Source organism: Chanos chanos, chromosome 1 (genome assembly GCF_902362185.1).
Source record: "Chanos chanos chromosome 1, fChaCha1.1, whole genome shotgun sequence".
In the NCBI taxonomy this organism is placed as follows: Eukaryota; Metazoa; Chordata; class Actinopteri; order Gonorynchiformes; family Chanidae; genus Chanos; species Chanos chanos.
In genome coordinates this window covers 48,872,020-48,887,670 of record NC_044495.1, presented here as the reverse complement: position 1 = coordinate 48,887,670, position 15,651 = coordinate 48,872,020, and positions in this window count along the sequence as shown.

The following is a 15,651-nucleotide window of genomic DNA, read 5'->3' as shown; positions in this document are numbered from 1 at the left end:
GCTCAAAAGAATGCTTCCCTGGAAAAGAGTTCAATTTAAACAATAAAGTAAACTAATTTAGGAAAATGTACCCCAATTTAGTTGTACAATGATGAATAAACATGTTTGAAACCCTGTCTTTGCCATTTGCTTTTGTAGTATTCTTTAGGTTATTATGCTATACGACCAAAAAATGTAACAAGCTCTTTGTGTATACAAGCAAACAAACAAACAAACAAACAATGTGCAGCAAAACACATGTTAACAGTGGAATATACATTCTAGAACAGTGTCCCTAACAAAGCTATTATTAAACTCTTAATACTGTACATTACTTGATACTGTCTTAATACTGTACTATACTAAATGTACATTTTCACATCTACCAAGTGGGATGAGAGATTGCTGATTTCAAAAAAGTACTTATGATGACTCAGTTCTGAGTCATTTTGAATTCGAGCTATTTTCTGATATCAAGGCCTCTGTGTGCCTATTAATTGAAACAATAATTTAAAAAGACGATTATTGCTCTCACTTACAGATATTGGAGTTTGATGATGGAGCAGCAGGTTCATCTGACAGTCAGAGTTTATTCGCTGTTCAGCTCATAGCAACAGTTAGCTTATAGCATTAGCTCTTATTAGCTAGTACTCTAAAGTGTACAGTGTGTGGCTAACACGTTAAATAGATGTAATGTGCGGTTAGCTTTTGAGTAAAGTTCCTTGCATTAGAGAATTGTTGTTGGCTTTCTGCTTGCTTTACTGCTTATTCATTATCTTAACTTCTGAATTCCATACACAGCCTGTTGTATAAATTGGCTTGGCACTAGTAAACAGTGGAATGTAGAATATAAAGCTACGCAGTTTCTGCAGTTTCATAGTTTTGGTGTATGTACTGTGTGTAGGGAGAGGGAGTATCAGGCTATGTGTTTGAGCAAAGCAAGTCAGTGAGACTGACTGACACAGTCATTACAAACAGCATCAGTCTACACCTCCAAAGGAAAAAGAAAAATTCTGTAGGCACCCACACCTGGAAAAACACACATGAAACACCATGTCAGCGTCATCAAACGTCAACACATCAAACACATAAAAATATTCATTAATTGGTATAATAACAGATAGGAGAAGAGTAAGCAAACTTGATGTGAAATGTGCCCTGTCCCCTTATAAAAAAAAAAAAAAAAAAAAAAACAAAAAACAAAAAAACACACAACCAGATACTAAGCACTGTTTTAAGAGGCTAAAACAAAATTAGGTTTTGAGGCACGGAATTCTGTATCACATCTACTTGTGAGTCAGTCAGGAAATGAGAGTCTCACTCATGGCCCTAAAAGCCTAATATACAGATATGCAAATAGGCAGGAAATGTGGGCATATATTAAAGACAGTGTATTTGCTACAAAGCAGCAGAGAGAGGGAGAGAGAGACAGAGAGAGTCTGTGCAGGTAGTGTAGTTTTCTGTTGAAACAGCTTGCACAAGTGAACATGTGTGGAATAAGAAATGATGAGTGCACAGAGGAGGTCAGGCATTGAGGAGTGGAGGCAGAGGAGGGAAACAGCACAGCAGCATCAGTACACCCCCAAATCATAATTCCCTTTGATGAAACAAGATATATGAAGGTAAACACCCTCAGAGGTTACTGTTGTAACCAGACAGGTGTGTGTGTCTGTGTGTGTGTGTGTGTGTGTAGTTGTGAGGGTGGTGATGGTGTCATTATTTGCTTCATGTACTGTAATTATAAATGTTTATGTAAATAATAGAGAACGTTTAAGAAACAAACAAAGCATTTTAATGAGCGAGAGACGAGAGAGAGAGAGAGAGAGAGAGAGAGAGAGAACACTTTAAATGAAGATCAGGTCCCTCTTGACCTCATGCTTCCCTTGTGGCTAATTGGATCTCTCTCTCTCTCTCTCTCTCTCTCTCTCTCTCTCTAAGAAGCAGAGGGAAGAGGTGGGGGAAATTTGCCTGACACTTGGCATGGCATTTCTGTGCCTTTGAGTGAAAAGTGTATTTCAGTATCAGCTGTCGGCCTGTCGGTTTGAGTGAACAGAACATCCCCTGGTTGACAGGAGAAAGAAGACAAATGTAATGTAGCATGGAATTAAGCACCATGGGAGGAAACACAGATTCACTGCTGCCCCCTAGAAGGTCTGGACACCTTGACCAAGCAAGGCCCCCTGTATTGCCTTTGGTGAGAAACATTTGACTCTAACTCGAGCCAGACAATTCAACCACAGAGAAAAGAATGAACTGAACAACAGTTGAAGAGATGAATACTGTAGACTTACAATAATGATTAACAACATAAGCATTGTCCTGGCATTGCAAGCCTGAGGAAAGAAACTGGATTAAACTCCAAACGTCTTGATAAATATCGCACTAGATAAAAAAAAAAAAAAAAAAAATTGGATTCGCTGCCAAGTCTGGCACAGAAACATTCATCAGCAATATCGATTTCAACATTTTTTTATTCCTCGCATTCCCGGGTTATGGTTCGCATAGACATGAAACTGCTTTTCTTTCTGAAGTTTGGAATGTCCCCACTTTGATTTTCGTTCACAGTGGGCCAAAAGGACGGCTCTGGAGCACAGTGCCTAACGCTCTCTGACAACACTTGCCTGCCGAGCTCTACACCCTCCTGAAAACACAGAACCCCCCCAGAGTGAAAGGTAAAGACGACCGAGTTTAGTGCTGAGATCCCCTGCCCCCCAAATATCACTGTTACATATTATACAATAATATGCTCTTAAATTGGAACTGAATAGATTATTCCAGATGATTGGAAAATCCCACAGTTTGTCAGATGGAGGACTTGAAAGCCGCATTGGTCGTAAGAGACAAAATAAATGGTGGAGGTGGTTGGAAGCCAATGTTTATCTGGTTGCCTGAATACTGAGTGCTTGTGCTGTGATTGTTTTTCTATTTTTATTTAATTCCTTTAGTGAGAATAATGGATTCTCATTATAAACACCTGAATGAGGTAAAACCCTACGAGGTCTATGGTTTAACTGGTAATTTGAGTGAGACAGATACTGCTGTTGGTGTGGATTGATAGAGCGAGCGTTCGGTTACAGGCACCAGTATGTCTGGTTTGATGAGGTCTGAAGTTTAAACGCTTATCTCCATGGCTCTAAAAACAGTCAGAAAAAAAAATAAATAAAAAAATAAAATGCCTTGCAGCCAAACTGCTGAGCCACTAGAAATCTGACTCGAAGCGTCAGGCAGCCGTGCTTGTTTTTGCTTACCGCCACAGTTTATTATGCATAAGATATTTACTCAAAAGCAGGAGAGTCCTACACTTGGATCGGGGAGAGAGCTTCTCATATTACCGTGTTTTTGATTTCTCCTTTTTCATATTTGATTTGCTCTTGATTAATATTACGGCACGAGAGAAAAACCCCATCCGTAAAGTTGTCCTACATGATAAATGGGTTGTTGTAAAAGTGAGATATGGGAGTATGCAAATGATTGATCTGTTTGGAGGTTCGGACTCTGTTGGAGCGGCTCAGCGCGTGCGTGGGGAGAATATCCCTGTCTATAAAAGAAAACGGGGAGCAATCCTGAGGGGAAACTTTGCCTATGTAAGCACGTTACAGTGGGAATTCGGGATCAGTGGTAAGCCTTTAGATGGTAGATGTAACACCAATTGAAGCAGAGACGTAAACGTAGCGCCCCCCCCCCCCCCCCCCCCCGGCCCCCTTCCCCCTCTCACTCGTTCACCAGAAAAACATGTATAGAAGTGAAAACAAGTGATTTTACAGTCAACACATCCAGTACACCTGATTTTTTTTTTTGTAGCTGAGCAACACTAGCATTTAAATATTTGCCATCAACATCCATCAAAAATGATCAAAATTAAAACTGTGGCGTTATCGAATTAGTGTTTTTGCTTTTCACTCTTTTTGGCAATGAAAACAAAATGTTCTTAAAGGACAAAGATTGGAGTGACAGACTGAGTCGCACAGCGGTACAGCCTGAGTAAATGTGTTAAAATGTCATTTCTCCAGTGGGGTTTCCTCCATGATACATTCAGACAGATCACAGCGCCATGCTAACGGCTAAGTCACACCTCTGAGGTAGCAGGCTTGCGCAAGTTCTCTTTCAAAAATAAAACTTAGAATATGAACTCAGTGCTGTTTTTTTCCCCATGAAAACCGCACACCGATCACTCAGGTCTCCTCTGCGTTCATTTCCATTAATAGTTTACATAAATAGTGATAAAAATCACTGTTTTAATGCATATAATAATTTTAAGCTGACTAATACAGCCATTGTCAGTCAGCAACGTACTATGTTACTTCCACAAAGTCATGTAGCACTTTTCCACAATTCCTGGAATGTTGTACGTCAGGATCCATCTCAAAGAAATGGGACCTGTTGTTGTGTTATCCAGTCTGTAATGGCAGTGGGAGAGGTAATGAGGTGCAGACCAGATGTTGAAAGCTGGATTCCTTTCATTGTCTTGTTTTCTGAGAACATTCAAAGCCTTATAGATACAAATGATGAATGGAGTTCTTGATACATATTGTCAACTCTCATTTTTCACACTTTCATCACCTGGAAATCCAACAGACATGTTTTTTTTTCTTTACTAAAAAAAAACAAAAACAAAAAAAAAAAGTCCAGGAAAGCCAGTAAAAGTGAGTCGAGACTTTAGACATCCCTTTTCCTCCTTTTTCCTCCTTCCACTTTGTTCTTCCTTTTCAAACATCCTCCTCATTCCCTTCGCCAAATGTTATAGGTGTCATTCTTGATGTAAAATAAAACACCTTTTGATCGCAGTGTCCAGTGAACCATACACATCCTGGCACAGAGCCAAGCTCAGAACTGTTACAGAGTAAATCGTTAATATGCAATGGCAGTGCAACGAAGCATAAACAAAGCAGATAAACTGTGTTAAAGACTCTAAAACCCTACTCCGGAATTTCCCAAACGCCAAGGTTCACATCTGACAACAGTTCTAATTCAGTTTTTTGGAAAGATAAAACTGCTCCTAAGACAGGCACAATCACCCAAAATTGAGTAAATGAATGTATTTACAAAGAGATTGTTTCCCAGCGCAATACTTGAGCTTTTGAAGTACTTATTTATTGCCCAATTAATCCACCCATTAATTTAAGTATACTATAGCACCCTCATGTTACCCAGCGATGGAAAAATGACTCACTTTCAACACAACGACACAATTAGAAGAGACAGAAATCAATTAGCGACAAGATTCCCTGTGTTCAGAGAGGCAATTTTAAATAGCTAGATGCTTCACAGTGGTCAATCCTCCAGAGGAACGGTAAAAGAATTCATTATGCCACTAAGGAAATAAAAAGGCCAGAGTTTGACCAATGAGCCGTGCTGAGAAGTGCCCTGACAGCGCATGGTTTTCAAAGGAATAATTATCACATTTGAGGTGTAAGTTTCGCGCACACTCCAACACCCCCCCCCCCCCCCCCATTACACACACACACACACACACGCTCACTCTTTCTCACACACACACACACACACACAAGCTACACCACACGTGCTTATCTGTTAACTGTTGGTCACAGGTGGACAGATGTTTTATTAATAATTCAGAGCATTTGTTCTTAACAGCCATAACATTGAATAACTGTATGATAAAACTCACAAGCTTATATAATAGTGCACCACAGTAAATGTGCCTTAATGATATATACTTACATATCACAACTCAGGATTTTTATTGTTATCACTATAAACAGTAGGCGATTTGTAGGGGGATGGGGGGGGGGGGGTGCAATTCCCCTCGTTGGCAAAATTACCAAAATGCATCCCCCTTGTTAACCTGCCATCTCCCTGTATACTCGATAGAGTAGTGTTAGTGACCATTGGGCCATTCCCCCTCTTAAAAAATAAAAGATAACCTACTGACTATAAAGATTACACTTTGTTCACACTTATCTCCCATTGTTACAGTAATTTATCAACAAACCTATTATCCTGGGGACGCTTTGGCTTAAAGCTAATTCAAAGCTAGTCTAGCCTCTGAATGATAAATACATCCTGAATATTCCCTTTTATTGATCATGAATGATGAATATTCTGTGGAAATGCTCAATTTTGGCATCAAGTGCCTCCGGCATTCTCTTTCCTGCGAAGCTTAAATATCACCCAAAAATGTCAGCTGGATTTGTCAGGACATCGAATACCGAATGCCAAGTTTAGATTGAAGAGGCAGACTATGATAAATTTCTTATGTTAAAGATTCACATGAAGATAAAGGTAAGTGCTAAGCTGTCTTAGCATGGTAATGCTAAGGCGGGGCTGAAAAGCTGAACACAGATAGCTAGCTGTCCTTTATCTCTGAGATGTTTCAGTGACTTCAGAAGAGGGCGGTTGTTATAGCACAGCTGTAAGAAACTTAACTGTTCAACCTGCCTAGGTTTCACAAGAAACCTGAGGCGACGTTGGAACGGAAGACGGAGTGACAGAAATCATGACCCACAATTAAGATCGTCAGCTAGGCTTGAAAACGTCAGCGTGATGTGCAGTCTCAAGGCAAAACACATGGGAAGCTATGACAGAGTTGACTACAAACATCAGTCTGGAGCATGAGCTGTAAGTTTCCTCAAGTACTTCACAAAGAGGCTGACTGTTCTCAGGGTTGTGCTGCATAAACGTATTATGTAAAGACGAATGTTTGTGTGCAAAATCATCTCTAATTGTGGTCTTAACAAACAAGACCTGTGTGTGTGTGTGTGTGTGATGGATGCCAAACGTAACCCACAGGCACAACAGCCTTTTTTCCTGTGGGGAAACGTTCTGGTGAAGCTCTCACGTTGTGGCGTGTATTGTCACATGCCGTTGGCTTTCGGCTCTTCAGAGGGAGGCGTAAACACCATTCTGAGCCGTCACCATTGCCCTGCACTGAGAGACTTGACTGCTGATGACACAGGTCTCTTCCAATGGTAACCATTCAGTCATCAGACCTCAATCCAGCGGAACGCCGCATTTTGGTGGCTCCTCAGACAGCATTTCCACCGTCAACAAAACACCTAATAATTGAATTTCTGATGGAGGAATAGTGTCACCTCCCTCAAACAGAGTTCCAGAATCTGTCGAGGCCTGATGATGCTGGTTTTGTCGGCCTTACGGTGGCCTAGTGCTCCACTGAGAAGCTTCATACTGGTGTTTCATCTTTTAGCTGTTATTTGTGTTTTTCACACTTACCGAATGTGTCTCAGCATCGCTCTCTATAATTTCATAACACATCACAGACACCGTTCAGCAGCCATCTACACCTGAGCTTAACTGCACACCGATCACTCAGGGCTCCTCTACTTCCATTTCCATTTTTAGTTTTCACAAGTAGCGATAAATGTCGCTGTTCTTTATGCGTGTAATATTTCATAGCTGAGTAATAAAACCATTTTCAGTCAGTAACATACCATATTACTTCCATAAAATCATGTAGCAGTTTTCCACAATTCCTGATGTGTAGTATGCCAGGATCCGTCTCAAAGAAGTGGGACCTGTTGTTGTGTTATCCAGTCTGTAATGGCAGTGGGAAAGGTAATGAGGTGCAGACCAGATGTTGAAAGCTGGATTTTTTTCATTGACCTGTTTTCTGTGACCATCCAAAGCCTTATAGACGAATAGAGTTCTTCAAACGTATTGTCAGCTCTCATCTCTTCACACTTTCATCACCTGGAAATGATAACACAACAAGCTTACAGTGATAAAAATCAACTCAACTAAAGGTCTGGTACACTTCTGCAGCATACAAAGGCAGAGACGCAGAGACATTTGTAATTGACTCAAAATTAATTTAGCCCCTGATGTGAGGTTTTATCATGCAAAGGACATAAGAATGGGTTAATGGACAGGTCAGGAAGAGGGAACATTGAAATACAAACACAGAAACATGATGATACCTATAGCCATTATCTGTTCTGATTCTCTCTCTCTCTTTCTCTCTCTCACTCTCTCTCTCTCCATCCTCTCAAATGCATCAAAGTGCTTTGCATTTTTGCAAATTCAAATTTAAAAGTGCTCCCTCATTATATATACGAAATATAAAATCATAAAATATGATTGAGCTGTAAATGCTTGTAGTGAATGGGTGTATCCATATGACTGGGAAGCCAGGAGCAGTACAGCCGAGAGGAGTGTGCATTCTCCTTGGCTTTTACAGGTTGATGTGTTGTCTGTAAACCTTTCCTTTTTTTTTTACTGTCTCTGTGGCAGCAAAGCTGCACCAGAAGGAAAATCAAAGCTTTGCCTTTGAGGTCTCTAATGTTTTATGGAGAATCTCTGAGAGGGATGTTCTTCCAAAAAAGAAAAAAAAAAAAAAAACTCTTCCAGAGGACCCATCAGACATTTCACGTGTTTGCTCTTTCCATAAATTAAAACGTGGGATTCCATGAGGTTTTTTGATGATAAGATGAAAAATTTCGACTGCAGCGAGAGGTTTAGTGATGACGAGCTTAAAAAAATGTAAATTAAAAAAAAAGAGTGCTTTCCTCACGGGTGGGATGAGCAGGGGAGAGTGGAGAAGAGCTCGGAGGAATGAGACAGAGATACTAATGAACCTTTGACCTCTGTTTCAGAACTGCTGCGCTGGCTTTGACCCTAGCAGTCATTCGATACATCTTACGGCATCCTCCCCTTTCTCCCCCCCCTTCTCTAACTCTCTTCTCTTTCTTCTTCTTTTTTTTTTCCTTCATCCCCTCTTCTCTCCTCTCTTGGCATGACGAGTTGAGGCATGTTGGGAAGATTTTCTGAGGTCATATTTAACTCAATTTACTCAGCATCCTCCATCTGCAGGGAACTTGTGATCAGCACTCTGACTTCCACGGTGGATTTATTTCCCTCTGAAAAACCTCCAGGGAAGACAACTCAATATCCATTCCAAATCTATTTCAGCATGTCCTGCTGTAATGGAGGGAAGAGTGTAATCTAATGACTGTAGCCCAGCTACGTGTGTGCGCACACACGCGCGTGCGTGTGTCATTTTGTCGTGATTGTCTTGTACTTTTTATAGCGATGACACGACGGTTAATGATGAACATTTGATCTCCTGCGGAGGAGACGACTGAGAAACACTTGCACGGGAAAATAAGAGACAAGAAAAAGCAGCAGGGTGGCAAAAAAAATTTCATTCAGGTTTTTTTGGAATGTCTTTCGAATACATTTCGATATTCAAAATTAAAAAGAGATTCTTTTGCCTCGTGAGAGTGTGTGAGGATTTGATAGAGGCCTCTGTTCCAGAAATAGGATCACTTTTTGTGACAGCGACACCTCAAAAATGAAGTGAAACCAAGTTCTCACGCTGGTTTTCTCGATGTACAATCTTGTTTTTTTGTTGTTTGTTTTGTTTTGTTTTGTTTAATGATACTGCCGTTGTTGCTGTTTGTTTTAATAATTTTTTAGAATTGTAAACCTGTCTGTTGCATCTTTGAGAACATAAAGCATATCAGGTTATTATGTCAGCGTAATTGACATGTCATTAAAGGCTTACTGAAGATACCCACAATGCATTTATAATGACAGTGTGATGATTATTTTTCTGGTGATAATTTGATGTTTATGGCAATAAATCTTTGAGGCATGGTACAGATATGTTTACACTGTTCCCTTGTTGACTCCTCACACATTACAGGCAGAAAACAAAAGAAAACAAAATACATATCCAAAACCTGAACATTCAATTCAACTCAATTTTATGTGTGAGGTGCTTTTTACAGTGAACTCTGTCACAAACTAGCTTCACTGGACATCAGATCTGATACCCCCAGTGAATGAGCCCAGGGTTACAGTGGCAAGGAAAAACTCCCCTAGACTGAGACTGGAGGAAACCTTGGGAGGAACCAAGACTCAACAGGGGGAGCCCATCCTCCTCTAGCTGGCCCAGTAGTGATGGGATAAATTAATATAAAGTGATATAAAGCCAAAAGGATCTATGAAAGTTGGTGTCATCAAATACTAGCAATGTTAAAAAGTTGTTAGTAATCTAACAGAAAAGTTAGATTATTTGAAAAATTATAGCACAAACAGCAACGGAAAACAGAAGATCTCTGATATTCTGGGTCCTTAAATACTAAGTGCTAAATACTAAATACTAAAATGTTAATAAGTTATAAAAAAGAAACAGTCACTGGCAGATAGAGATGAAGGGCTATCATGGGTTCCATGTTATCATGACTGGTGGGAGTCATGTTTTGTTTTGACTGTTGTGGCCTGTAAAGTGATATTGGGCTCTAAATAAAGTGATATTGGGCTCTAAATAAACTTGAACTTGAACTTGGTGGGATTCATGGTTGTCCTTAGTTAAGCAAGCTGAACTGGATGTGCTGGATCATGGCTGGGTGGGGATCACAGTCATGCTCAACAGAGCCAGATGATCCGGATCAGGTGGGCCAGGTCTCAGGTAATATCTAGCCCATTAGGATGGAAGGGTCAGGAAAAAAAGGGAGGAAAAGGAATATGTTCATTTATTTTGCCATAAAACATGCAAGGAATATTTTGGAATGAACATGCAATGTGTTGATATGAATATTTCATTTTGACTCGGATATGAATATTGAAATTTCAAATGTTTAATAGAGAATGTCTTTTAACCAATCAGTGCTCTGTAATGGTCTAAATGCTGAGTAGACACAGGTGACAACTCCAGTTGTGGAGTGTTACCCAGTTCTAGACCAGGGTTTTTTTTAACCTTTTTGACATGTGGCCACCCCCCCACTATCCGACCCCCCCATCTACGTTTGAGCTCCCCCCCCCCCCCCCACCTCACCTCAACCCAAAACCCAAAACCCACTGAGCAAACAACACATGCGAATAACACCCTTGACACGCTCAAACAGTATAATTAACGTTATGTATAGATACAAATGAGAGCACAGCATGTTGATTTGCGGTTTAATTCCAGACACAGCTACTTGACAGGTGCTCATGGGAGGGGGGGGGGGGGGGGGCATAAGTTGAAGTTCCCTGTTCTAGGCTGTAATCCTTTGGTGATGATGCTTTGACAGTGGATGGGTTTTGAGTATGGAAACTTGTCTGTGGCATAAGGTAGTACACTCTCTTAATGAACACGCAGATTCAGCTGAGGGAAGACAGTTAACTGTAGATGCATGTGTATTTTTTAATTAGACATGAACATATGCTTATGATCTTTTTGGTTGCTTACATACATTTCCTCAAATTCCCCACATCGGCGAACACAGAAATGTAACACTGATTGTGCTTGTAGTTGCAGCTGTATTCAGCCAAGAGTACGACAGAGAGCTAAAGCGATCCGTTTCCCTGAAACAGAACTGACTGTACATTTGAGATCCTGTTTGCCGCTCTTATGACAGATGATGAATGGCTCTGGAAAAAAGGTGGAACATCCATTATTAATGCTGGTTTTGTCCAGCTGGAAATGATGGTCTATTCCAAGATGACCTGGTATTTTCCATGCAGGCACACAAAGACACGTTCCTTGGAGGTTGTGGTGAATTGTTTTTTGTTTTTTTGTTTTTTCAAACGAATGGGTTTTCCACTTTTCTCCCCGCACTTTTGGGACTGTTTGTATAAGCTCAGGGATCCAGGTTGTGTCAAATGGGTTTCCACAGCCTTTCATGTATCTCCTTGGTGTAATGCAAAATTCTCCTCAGAGGCAGGTGAACGGCTTAGTGTTTGGTTAAAGCTAGAACTGACTTGTACAAAATTCTAGGGCACTGATCAAATGTATAAAACAACATTATAAAAACACAGAGAAGAAATAGTTTTTGGTTTGTTTATTTTATTTGTTCTGTAATGAGTTATATAAAAGTAAATCGATGGCTAATTTTCTTATTTCTGTTTATTTGTTAGTTTAACATTTTACATTTAGACCAAGAGTGATGTTTTCCATACTTTCTTTTGCTCCAGAAGTTAATGTTTTGTTAATGTGTTACACCCACCCACCCACCTTCTCTATCTCTTTATTCCTTTTTTTGGCCACAGATAAGTGGTTGCCACGCGCAGCAAAATTAGCATGTTTATTGCAAACTGTCGTTCGTCACGCTCATTTGCATATCAGGCTCAGAGTCCACACCCCTCCTGGCAGAGACTTGAGTTGAAGAAACGGGGTGTTTATTAATGACAGGGGTTGACCCCCCTCTCTTACAACGTCACGCCTGGGCCCGATCCTGACAACATGCCTCAGCAACCCCGACTTACACTCTAACACGCTTCAACGATCTAACCACCCCCCCCCCCCCAATATCCTCCACCCGTCTCCCGGTTAAAAGACGCTGCACGTTACACATTGCATTCCTGCCCCCCCCCCCCCCCCCAGCCTCCCTTCAAAGTGTCTCATGAAATTAGCCATGTGAGGAAAATGTGAAAATGAGAGAGCACTCATTTTCAAAATGTTTCTTTGCTCCAGACAATTCCCATGCTTCATAGACACTGGAGCTGCTTGTGGCGAAATGGATACATTGTGAAAGTAAGAGACAAAAAAAAAAAAAAACCCAAGAGGGAATTTCTTTTTCTTTTTTTTCCCCTTTTCCCAGAATGTTCTGAAGATGCAGATAAAAATGGAAGCCTAAAAAAAACAAAAAAAAAAAACCCAAAAAACAAAGCAAAACAAAACAAAATAAAACAAAACAAAACAACAACACCAACAACGGCAAGGACAAAACTTCACTTGGGATTGGGTTTGCAGACAATGACACAAGAAGATGTGGGTGGGAAAATGGCTCACCTCAGATTTCTTCACTACACTAACCATAACATTCACTGTCAGCTGATCATGCATTTGCATTAGTAAACCGACTATGTTATTCCTAAAGAATACATACAGTACTGATGACTCTCTTAGCCTGTTTGACAATGATTAATATTTCTAAAATGCCTTCACTTGATTGTAAACTCAATAGCACAACTCACAAAGAAAGAGCATCTAAAAAGATAATGAGGTTTGGTTTCCCCTCTTAAGCGTGATATTTCTTCATTAAAGTGTAATTGGCATGTCCCACTGTAATGACTTAAAATACCAAAAGGAAAATCCTTCATTAAACCCAATCAATGGAGCACTAATAAGATTCCGAGGTGTAATAGGAGAAAGAGCCCGTTGAAAAAAAATTGCCTTTATGACTAAAACAGTTTATGAATCGATAAATGTTTCATTCAGATCCTCCTAAAATGAAGCCAAAATTCATAACAGCGTGTTTAGAAAAAAAAAGAGACCACGCGACTTCACCTAGAAGATAATGACTATGTATTTAGCAAAGATTTATTCCCTACGGGCAAATTATTGTTCTTGTTCCGATGTGGAAAATAAAAATTCAAAAATCAGATCATTACAGCCTGCCACGAATAACATAAAAATATGTGAAGAAGCTGTGAGAAAATGCTGTCAGAAATCTTTTCCAGTGGCTCTGCAGCTACAGCCACTATTTCTGCTACTCCCTCAATACAATGGAAGACAGAGATGGAAATTCAGATTGGTTTCCCTAGGTGTAAAGAATCAGGTCATGCTTTGAGAGAGAGAGAGAGAGAGAGAGAGAGAGAGCGAGAAAGAAAGAGTGTGAGTGAGAGAATTCGCATAATAAATTCAGGTTTTTCATGACGGAGGGGCACTAAGATGTTCTGTTTGTTCAATATCTCCTCGGCACAAAAGGAGAGGAAGAGGGGGTTTTAATGAATATAAAGGAGCAGCATTAGCACTAGCATCATTGTCTTTACTATGACTGATGTATAATCGATGCAGTGTCTAAGCAATCCAAAAAACCCTGGGCGTTTTGCTAGGTCAAGAAATCCCTTTCCTTCTTTACTCTACTCTCACTTCTATCATAGTGTCCTTACTCTTGACACAGATAGGGCCCTCTTTTTCCCTTATCTGCCAGCTTCGATACAACATATGCTATTGTTTTTAATATTAGTAAAAAAAAAAATTCACTGTATACATAGGCTACTCTGTCGAAGTAAATTAGATTGTGTTAGCAAAGACTTCATTTGAGTTCACAGTGTGGGTGTGAAGGAAATCAATTCTAAACAGAGTCAACATAAACAGTCAAACAGTTGGATATTTGCCCTATTTTCAACAGCATGGCAGGCAAATGTATGCACAGCAAATAAAATGACAGATTCTTCTCCACTCGTAGGAGGATGAAAAGCAAGCAAAAAGACTAGATGGCCCAAGTAGCATAGCGCTCTTGTGCTTCTGTGTAAGTAAATCCATTGGATTATAAGTAACAGCGGAATAGAGGAAAAGAACAGAGGTTTGATGTCTCGTTCTCAGATTCCTTGACTCATGTTTCAGATTCCACCTCAAAAAGTTAAAAATTGCTAAATGAAGTCTGGAAAACATTTTTTTTTTTTTCGGTTTGAGTGTGTTTTTATGGAAATAAAATTTAAACCTGGGCCAGATTTACCGAATTTGTTTGCACATTAAAAATTATAAGTACATGCAAAACCAATTACATGATCACAGACTGTAAGGCCGTAAAAATATCTTGACCACGTTGCGGTTTTTGCACAAGCCGTAAAAATTGGCTCGCGCTGCAGGCCCCAGTTAATCAGGCCCAGTGTAAAAATGAAAAAAAAAAAAGCAACAAAAAACAAGGCAAAAAAAATAAATAAAAAAAAACATGAATCTGGCGGGTAAGAACATGTGAGCAGACAGAAAGGTGAATGAATGCCAACTGTCATGAGTACATTAAGATTAAGTATGATTAGAGGAACTCTGGGAAGTAATGTAGCCATGTGTTTATGACAAGGGTCAAAATGTGCTAATATCTGGCCATGTCTGAACCGAGTCAGTGACTGTGTGCTTTGGCCTGTGTCTGCTGTACTGACTAATCCATAGGGAACTAAGAGTGAACTATGCAGACACTCTGTCCACACAGTGTCTACACATCCAACACCATTGCTTTAATTTGCCAAACCACATCCTGCAGACCCAAACACATTATGCAACCGTCTCTGTGGGTGGGCAAAATGTCTATGTGAGATATTAACTGGAATGAAAGGGGGTTGGGGGTGTGGTGGATGGGCGGGGGTGAGGGTCAGACAAAGTGATTTAAGAGTCTGAAACCTTCCTTTTTGCTTTTGAATAGCAGTGAAACTCTTGAGACATGTTAGTACTGCAAGCTTTCTGACAAGGAGAGAGGTTGTTTGAGGTTGAGATGAGTCAAGCGAAATGGGTAAGTGTGTATGTGTGTGTGTGTGTGTGAGTGTGTGTGTATGTATGTAAGGTAGTAGAGTTCAGACAATTGCAAATCACATAAGGACATCAGGAGATTAACAGGAGGGAAAGAGTCAGAGAGGATAATGAGTAATCAGTGCCAGTAAAGTTGCTCTTGCGCTAAGAAAATTGCGCCCGCGCTCGAGCCCAGACTCTAGGGTATTGGTGGGTCTGAGAAGATCGACTTGGGCTGATAGGTTCACTGTACTTTGGCTAATGTTTCTCACATCTAGTTTGGTCACACTCCCTCTCCCTTTCCCCCTCACACACACACACACACACACACACACACACACACACAAACACACACACACACACACTAGCTCTTTATTCATTCCCCCACTCCACCATCTGCACATAGATAGCTACACATAAGCATGCAGATGGGCGTGGTGAACAGTACCAGCACCAGTGAGGACAGTCAGATGGTGCACAGTGCTGACATAGGTTAGGAACTGAAGTACTGTCTATCATACAGAGGTATGCATAAGGAA